This window comes from Echiichthys vipera (genome assembly GCF_963691815.1).
Source record: "Echiichthys vipera genome assembly, chromosome: 20".
Lineage (NCBI taxonomy): Eukaryota > Metazoa > Chordata > Actinopteri > Perciformes > Trachinidae > Echiichthys > Echiichthys vipera.
In genome coordinates, this window is record NC_139845.1 from 18,278,817 (window position 1) to 18,287,779 (window position 8,963).

Sequence of the window (8,963 nt, forward strand, 5' to 3'; positions counted from 1 at the left end):
TTGTTATTATTATTTAACAAACGCAATTTTAAACCGGTTACCTTAGGCTTCATCATCTGCTTCAGTAAAGGGTTTTGTCTCCTTCTGTATATAGTGTTTCTGTTATTCTTACATTTTATATTTCCCTGTGTTTATCTTTTTCATATTTGTTTCCTATATGTTCTACATTTATTGTTTCTATTGATGCGTCTTTATGTGTGCTAACCACTTTGCTGCTGTGAAAAGACATGTCCCCTGTATGGGACTTATAAAGGAATATCTTGTCTTATCTCTTCATGAATGATGCCAAGTTATCTACAAAAGGTTAACTCGGAGGTGGAAGAAGTATTAATACCACACTGTGAACATACTCTGCATACGTCATTGTGCACAGTGAAGCGCAGACATCCGACAGGAGGAACGTGAAGAAAAACATATGTTTGAGTGAAGGGGGGACTTAAAGTAAAAGTATGTACTGGTAAGGAACAGTGGAGACACTGTGTCCTGAGCAAATGTCACTTTATATCACTTTATACCATCACTGCATCACTTTATTTAGTTGTGCTATAACTTAGTTCAGTTAGAAATGCTGCTACACTTTCAACACTGTTAACACTTATCGCTCCTTATCACTTATTTAGTTTGTACTTGTCTTATTTCAACATGCTGCTAAACTGCACTGTGCGTATGGTTGTATATTGTATATACCTACGCTTAACCACAATGTCTGTTGCACTCTGTCACACTTAGGTAACTGTTTGATTTATTTGATGTGAGTTTTATTTTGATTTGATTTACGTTTATGCTTATTGTTACTCTGATCCTTTCCCACCGTTGTATTGAAACTGTTGCACAATCATTTCCCTCTGGGTAAATAAAGCTTCTCGGATCTTGAATCCTGAATTGAATGTAAGCCAAATAAAGCCTAGTTAAAGCAGCTAAAGTAAAAGTAGTGACAGGGCAATACAACGCCTCCTGTCTGTGTTGTTGTTATAGACCTATATGATGTTTGTGACAGTAATATTTACCTCTGAGATGTAGTGAAGGAGAGGTAAACAAATACAAAATCAAATGGAAATACTTCATCTTTTACTTCAGTAAACTTGGTTACAATACATCACTGACAATACAACATTTATTTCTGATTTATTTCGATCGCCAGTAAGCGGGGGAATGTTTTCCATGAACACATTTGAATTTTGTATGCCTCTAACACTGCAAGAGCCCCAATGTAGGGCAAAACAGAAAAGCTTATCTAATGCTGTCCTCGTTTCCCTGCAGCTCCAAAACAAACTCCCTCAGAGTGATACATCGCCTCGGGTGTTTACGATCTTCGGCCCCGCACCTACATAGTGTAATTCGAGACCTTTGCACGAGACTTTACGTAAGACTGAAGGCTGCACGTGCCAATGAGAAACGTGTTGACCTATATATTATATAACTCGACGGTCACGTGGCGACACTTGTCTCGTTAACCTATTTAAAGCCGTAAGCGGAGAAAGTACAGTGTCCCCGTGCACTTCACCGGCAGGAAACACCAGAGGCGGACACTAGTGGGCTCACCGCGAGCGACTCTGAGGGGACCAGGAGGCTGCACGTGAAACAATAGGGACAGCCTGCGATATCACAGACTGAGAAACGACTTGAAATGAAATGAAGATATTATGTGGCACTAAAGATTTCTCTGTTAGATTAGGAGAGTCCATATTGGGAAGTTTTCTTAGTAAATAAATGAATAATAATAATAATATAATAAAATAATCATAAATTAATCTCTTCAGGCCTTTCTGTGCAGAGTTTGCATGTTCTCTCCGTGTCTGCGTGGGTTTCCTCCGGGTTCTCCGGTTTCCTCCCATAATCCAAAGACATGCACGTGTTAGGTTCATTGATGACTCTAAATCACCCGTAGGTGTGAATGGTTGTTCGTCTCTGTTCGTCTCTATGTGCCCTGTGATAGACTGGCGTCCTGTCCAGAGTGTACCCCGCCTCACGCCCGATGTCGGCTGGGATCGGCTCCAGTACCCCCGCGACCCCGACAGGGACAAGCGGTTGAAGATGAATGAATGAATGAAGTATGCTTCTCTTGGGCGTCCTCGCAAGGTGTCTTTATTCATTTCATACATGTCGTGTAAAGCCGCACAACCATTTGAGATTCAAAACGCCCACGGAGTCGCCCGACCTGGAGTCGAAGCCCCTTCCAAGCAAACGCACCTTATCTTTTCACATTTAAAAACATTACGTTTGCGTGTTGGTTGTTGGGTTTAAAGGGGACCGTGACTTTGGATCACTTGGTCCCGCCTAAAGTGTAATTCCAGCGAAAAATCACCCCGGGGTCTTTTTCGGCAAATACACACATTGCATGAGACATCGTGGCAGGTTTTTTTTGTGTAACAACAATTAACGGAGAAATACAGTAGAGTGGCTAACAGCTGGACGTGGCTAACAGTGATTAGCTCGGGGCAGTACAGTGCAGGCATTAAAACGTCTTTTTTAACCACTAATACTGCTCAAAATAACAGCAAACCTCTGCAGCAGCACGAGAAGAGTCCCTACACAGAAAACAAAGCACCAATGGGCTCCTTCCTTTGGGATTGACTTTGGTAATCCACTTGAATGGACTTTACTATGAGAGAAGCTGGTACCTGGGCCAGTTGGTAAGTCTTTTAATAAACTCTGGGTTCACTAACGACGTTGTTGGTGCTTTGTTTTATGTATAGAGATTCTTCTCATGCTGCTGCAGAGGTTTGCTGTTATTTTGAGCCGTATTAGTGGTTAAGAAAGACGTTTAATCACCGTGCCGCCCCAAGCTAATCAGTGTTAGCCACGTCCGGCTGTTAGCGACTCTCTCGAAATTTCTCCGTTAATGGTTCACACATGAAAAAAAACTGTCTCAGTGACTTATTTGATGAAAGGAATTTGCAGAAAAAGACCCTGCGATGATTTTACGCCTGAATATCACTTTAAGTGTGACTTTGCTTGGACCAGTCGTCCTGTCTGTGACCTCGCTGTGAGCCCCCCACGCCCCCACCCTCAGGCCCTTCGGAGGTGTTCCCTTTATTACTCATGACAGAAAAATGTCATTTCTCCTGGACTGTATTTTTTTTTTTTTTTAGAGCTGGGTCTGCAGTTACATAGTCAGCAAATAATTCAGATGCCCTAGTTTAACCATTGATGTAGTGGTGAGTTGAAAAAAAAAAAACATGGGTCAACTTTTAAGCCGGGGAAAACAAACAGACTCGTGTGTCCTCCTTATAGATTCATCATATTTTTAATATAGGGCAGTTTGGCTAAACGTACAGACACCTCTGTTATTATGAGGTCTGTTTTTTATCTTAGTAAATTCAATATCTAAACTGGGCTAAAGGTGTTAAAGCTGAGTTGACCTCACGCTCCAGTCCAATAAATCTGTTGAAATAGCAGCAGGCTGATATTGGAAGTCCAACGGTACATTAAGAGGTAGAAAAATCCATATGAAGTGCAAGAAAATAAACGTATGACACAGCTTTTGTTTCTCTCTGTAAGCTTTCAAATGACATGTGAATGGAAGATATACTGAAAGTACAAAGTGCAGGTTAATAAAGCAGCTTCTGAGTTAATGACATAAATATGACACAGAGAAAGCATTGCTGTGTTTTGGGTAACGGGGTCATGACCCGGCCCGGTCACTCCCAGTTGTTCTGCGCTCACGTGAAACCTGCTTTCCTCAATCGGGGTAAGGGATTAAGAGAAACCCGGTTTTTCTCTGCTGCGAAAAGTGATGGCCTGACCATTCACTCGCACACGTAACAGTGTTTGTAAGGGTAGCCTATATAGGCTTCACGTGAAGGGGGGAGACAGTGACAAGATTCCAGTGCGGCAGGAAGAACATCTTCACATGTTAGTGTGTCCAAAATAAAGACATTCAAAGTCAGAGTAGAACTGAAAGGAATCAGTATAACTCATTTCCCACAGCTGAATAAATAGCACACTAATAGTCACACACACACACACACACACACACACACACACACACACACACACACACACACACACACACACACACACACACACACACACACACACACACACACACACACACACACACACACACACACACACACACACAGGTGTCATTAGGCTCCTATGCTGTGCTGCAAGTTCAGATGCTCTCAAATGTCTCAAACACATAGAATATTTAAAATGTTGTTCGCGCTGCACTGCCTCTAAAAACATTTTACTAACAAATGAGAACAAAACCAGTAGTCCTACTTGTGGAGTGTGACAAACAGACCATTTCTTCCCCTCCCATAGTTTAACACAGTGGAATGTATTAATATTTATATGTTATTGTCAATTTCATTTAGGGGCTTAAGAAAAACAGTCATGTTTTCACTTGATCATCATTTCTCTTGAAGGTAATTGTTGATGTGGCACGACAGCACCACCTCTGTCCAGAGAAGCATTTCACCCTTTATTATGAATTAAAAACCAAACCTGGGGATAAACGCTTTTAGCCTGGCAACAGCCCCAGAGCCCATTCATAAGCTCCTGATGCTCAGCTGAGACTGCACTGCTGTGGGTCAAGAGCTCCCTCCAGTGGCCTCAGTAAACCGCAGCAGCAGCAGCAGCAGCAGCAGCAGCAGCAGCAGCAGCAGCAGCAGCAACAGCAGCAGCAGCAGCAGCAGCAGCAGCAGCAGCAGCAGCAGCAGCAACAGCAGCAGCAGCCTGTGCTTCTTCACTGTCTACTCACAGAATGAAGAAGAAGAATTCCGTCATTAGTCCCGCAACGGGAAAATCGATTTTTTCACTCTATTATTTTTATTCATGTTACACACACACAGGCCCGAAATACACACACAGGACCTATATACATGCAATTAATGGAGAGATGTCAGAGCGAGGTGGCAGCCAGTGACCGGCGCCCCGAGCAGTTGGAGGTTCGGTGCCTTGCTCAACAGCACCGAGGTAGTGCCCAGGAGATTAACTGGCACCTCTCCAGCCACCAGTCCACACTCCATTCATGGTCCACACAGGGACTCGAACCAGCGATCCTCCGGTTCTTAGTTACAGGACTGAGCTACTGCCGCCCCAAAGCATTGTTAAAGATCATTTCAAAATAATCTTACTCATTCTCATCCAAACAAATTCTGCAATGGTCCTTTCCTCAGCGTTATACAAAAAGACATGAAAAAAACAATGCATGTTACAAGTGTTTACTACAGTAAAAGTAAAAGTGCACCATTAAAAGTGAAATCCCTGCATTTAAAACTTTAATAAAAAAATAAGTAACATAATATACATCAGCTTTAATGCGTGAAGTACGCTACTCAAGATAAAAGTATGTATCGCACAGTCTCTGGCAGTTCCATTAGAAGTTTTTGAGTGAATATTTCTGCTACAAGTGTCGTCTTTTAAAAGCAAACTAAAAACGTACCTTTTTTCACAAGCTTTTAGTTATGTTTATGTCTGTTTGTTTGCTTTAAGAATTTGTATTAGCATTATTATTACTAGCTCCATTTTAAGTGATGGTAATGATACATTCTTGTATGATTGTATAATGTCCTAAATGTTTTTTATGCATGGAATATTTGATTTATTTTTACCCTATATGCTATTTTATGTTAAACGATGTATCTTTGTTTTAATTTCTTGAAGCACATTGAGTTCACGCTTGCCGTATGAAATGTGCCATATAAATACATTTGACCTGACTTGCTGCATTAATGTGCATGTTGCATTTTACTGTTGCAGAAGTTTACGGTTGTGCTCCTTTATATGTTGTTGGGTGGTTGGATCTAAGATCATCATGTGCATTTAGCCTGGCTGTCCTGTACGCACCACGTGTCTCTTTCAAGTGTTGAATTTTGATGCATTTTCCAGCTGATCCGAGAGGCTTTTTAAAGACTTCATTTAGCGAATGAGACAGGAAAATGGAGACATCTCATCTCATCTCATCTCATCTTCAACCTCTTATCCGGGGTCGGGTCGCAGGGGCAGCAGCTTTAGCAGGGGACCCCAAACTTCCCTTTCCCGGGCCACATTAACCAGCTCTAACTGGGGGATCCCGAGGCGTTCCCAGGCCAGTGTGGAGATATAATCTCTCCACCTAGTCCTGGGTCTTCCCCGAGGCCTCCTCCCAGCTGGACGTGCCTGGAACACCTCCCTAGGGAGACGCCCAGGGGGCATCCTTACTAGATGCCCGAACCACCTCAACTGGCTCCTTTCAATGCAAAGGAGCAGCGGCTCTACTCCGAGTTCCTCACGGATGGCTGAACTTCTCACCCTATCTCTAAGGGAGACTCCAGCCACCCTCCTGAGAAAATCCATTTCGGCCGCTTGTACCCGCGACGACAGGGGAGTTAAAAACTCTGAACCGTAACTGAAGCTGTCAGACGATTGAAAAGTACGATTTTTAGCTCTGACATGTAGTGGAGTACAAGTAGAAAGTAGCAGAGAATGAGAAATACTCAGGTACAGTACAGGAACCTTGTATTTGTGCTTCAGTACAGTGCAGCAAACCTTTACAATGAGTTGTAAGTATAAAAATCCAAAATGCTGTAAGCTAAAGCAGTGCTGTAATGCTGCTAAAGTTTAGATACCCACTCTTATTCTCTGCTCACTGAGCAGCTCCTGGTCACATTGTATAATCCCGTCCCATTACTTTAACCACTTTGGGACTGGAGGGATTATTTCTTATTATATGCTGTAAAAGATAATTAACATTTTCACAATCTTTTCTCCAGGTTCCCTCCGTGTGTTTATGGGACATGTGTCCTTCATTAAGAGACCCAGCTGCTCCCCATCCCCCGACACAAACAGAAACCGCAAGACTTTAAGTGTTTGATTTTATTACTTTGAGCACTTTTCTCAACATGAAAACTCATCAACGTGAATGGATATATTAATGGGCACTTCCTCCTTCACTCCACAGACAGCTGCTTTCTGTGTCTACAACAATATGTACATAGCGTTACACTAAATACCTCACAACACAGTCCTGGCTCGTGGAGGGGATTTGAAACCTTTTACAAGTTTATACGGAGACTGAATTCTTGCTTTAACAAGAGGGGGGGTTACATTTTATTAGCTAAGTCATTGGGTGCTGAAGTTTCTTAAGTCCAAAACTAGATTCTAGATGTGAACGGGCCTTTAATCTGCTTTATGTTTGTGTCAACTGCTTGTTTTCAATAGGATGGATACACATTTCCCTGCTTTCCGAGCGGTGGAAGTGACTTCCCTAAACAACAACTGTGAAATATTATGTGACACTGATCTGACTGAACACACAAAAGGTGAGACAAACGGTGGTTTGGTCAGTCAGAAATGAATCGTCTGGATTAACTCGTGATATAAGTGAAACATTTCCTGCACCCTTCTTAACCCCGAGGAGAAATGAAGTCCCAATCATTTCGCTCCCTTTCCATAAAGTGACACAGTAATGGATTTCAAGTCATCTTGGACATAAATAGAATTATAAGGATGCCAAGTCCTGTATTTACCCTCCTTTTTAAACGCTACTTTTGAAGAAGAAATCAAAGTCGTTTCTCTATGACAAACACAGAACATTAGTTTGAACAAGACATGGATCACCTCACAGGAAAAAGCACAGACATCTACGTCATGACAATGCCCCTTTTGTCCCCAACTCTCACCGACACACATGTACAGCGTCTCCTGAACGCTCGGAACACAGCAGGTTGTGTCAGTGTGCTCCGGTGATTAGACACAACTGGGAGACTGCAGCGGTAGCCATCAACAGAATCCCCCATCATGCATCTGTCCTGCTCCTGTCCTTCAGCAGGACCATATCTGATAGAGGTGAAGCCCCCCCACCCCACCCCCCACACTTCTGGTGCATCACCATGCACGCTTATTTTGTTCAGTAGTGAAGAGAGACCAATAGTTTTTGGACCCTGTTTGAATTATGCCATGAATTACACATATTAGGTTTGTCAATTTAAAACAATTTGCAAGGGATCAAAAAAAGGATTCATCTCTCACTGTTTGATCCCATGTAGTAAAGGGGAGGAACTTTGTCTCTCTATTGCAGTCTGATCTTAGCGTTGCTGCTTTTATTATGGTGAAAAATACCGGCCAATCAGGGCTGTCCATCTGATGAAATGCAGATTCTTTGACCATGTGTTTCTCGACATATTCTGTTTGTATCTAAAGGGGCACTCCACCGTTATTTCACGTCAAGATCAGATTACTCCTCAGCATTTCATGCCCTCACGACTTGACAGGGTTAAAGTTTTACTCTTTTGTTTACCGGCCAAATGGAACGCTCAAGGTTTACCAGCCTCTCAGTAGAGTAACATCTATTTTTTGTCTGGTAAATCACTTTTGCATATTTGACCAGTGTTTGACTGGTGAATGGTGCTAAGATTTTTTTTTTTAAATAGATTCTATGATAATGTCCAGTGGTTATCTTGGCTTGGGTTGAAAGACGACCAATTTCCATCAGAAAGCCTGTGTTACAAACAGGCTTTTACAAGACAGAGAGGGTATAATGATAGCCTCTACCAAGGTGCATTATGGGAAGTTTAGGATTCACTTTTTGGAAGTAAAAGTCAAGTTCTGTCAGCCTCTGCTGCAACAGTCCTTTTAGATCAGCTTTACACAGGTGCAACGCTAAACCACTGGAGTGCCCCTTTCAATTCTAGGACAGTCAACTTAAATACACTGATTATTAGAGAATAAACATGAAAAAAATAAATAAATAATGCTAAAACATACACATCAGTCAAACACAATGTATACGTTGCTTATGTTGTTTGCAAACAAACAACAATGCAAGTCTTTATGGAGCATTCTTGGCCAATTGTGACAGGACAAGCTGCGTGAATTACAGCTCCACAGGTCAGATCTAAGAAAAGAGACTGGTACAGGTGTCGTATCACACACCGCTAAGATTTATCAGACTGTCTCTATCCATGCCTCGGAAATAGCACCACAATCAATTCAATATGGGATTCCTGTGATGGCTACAGCTGAACTTAGTCCAA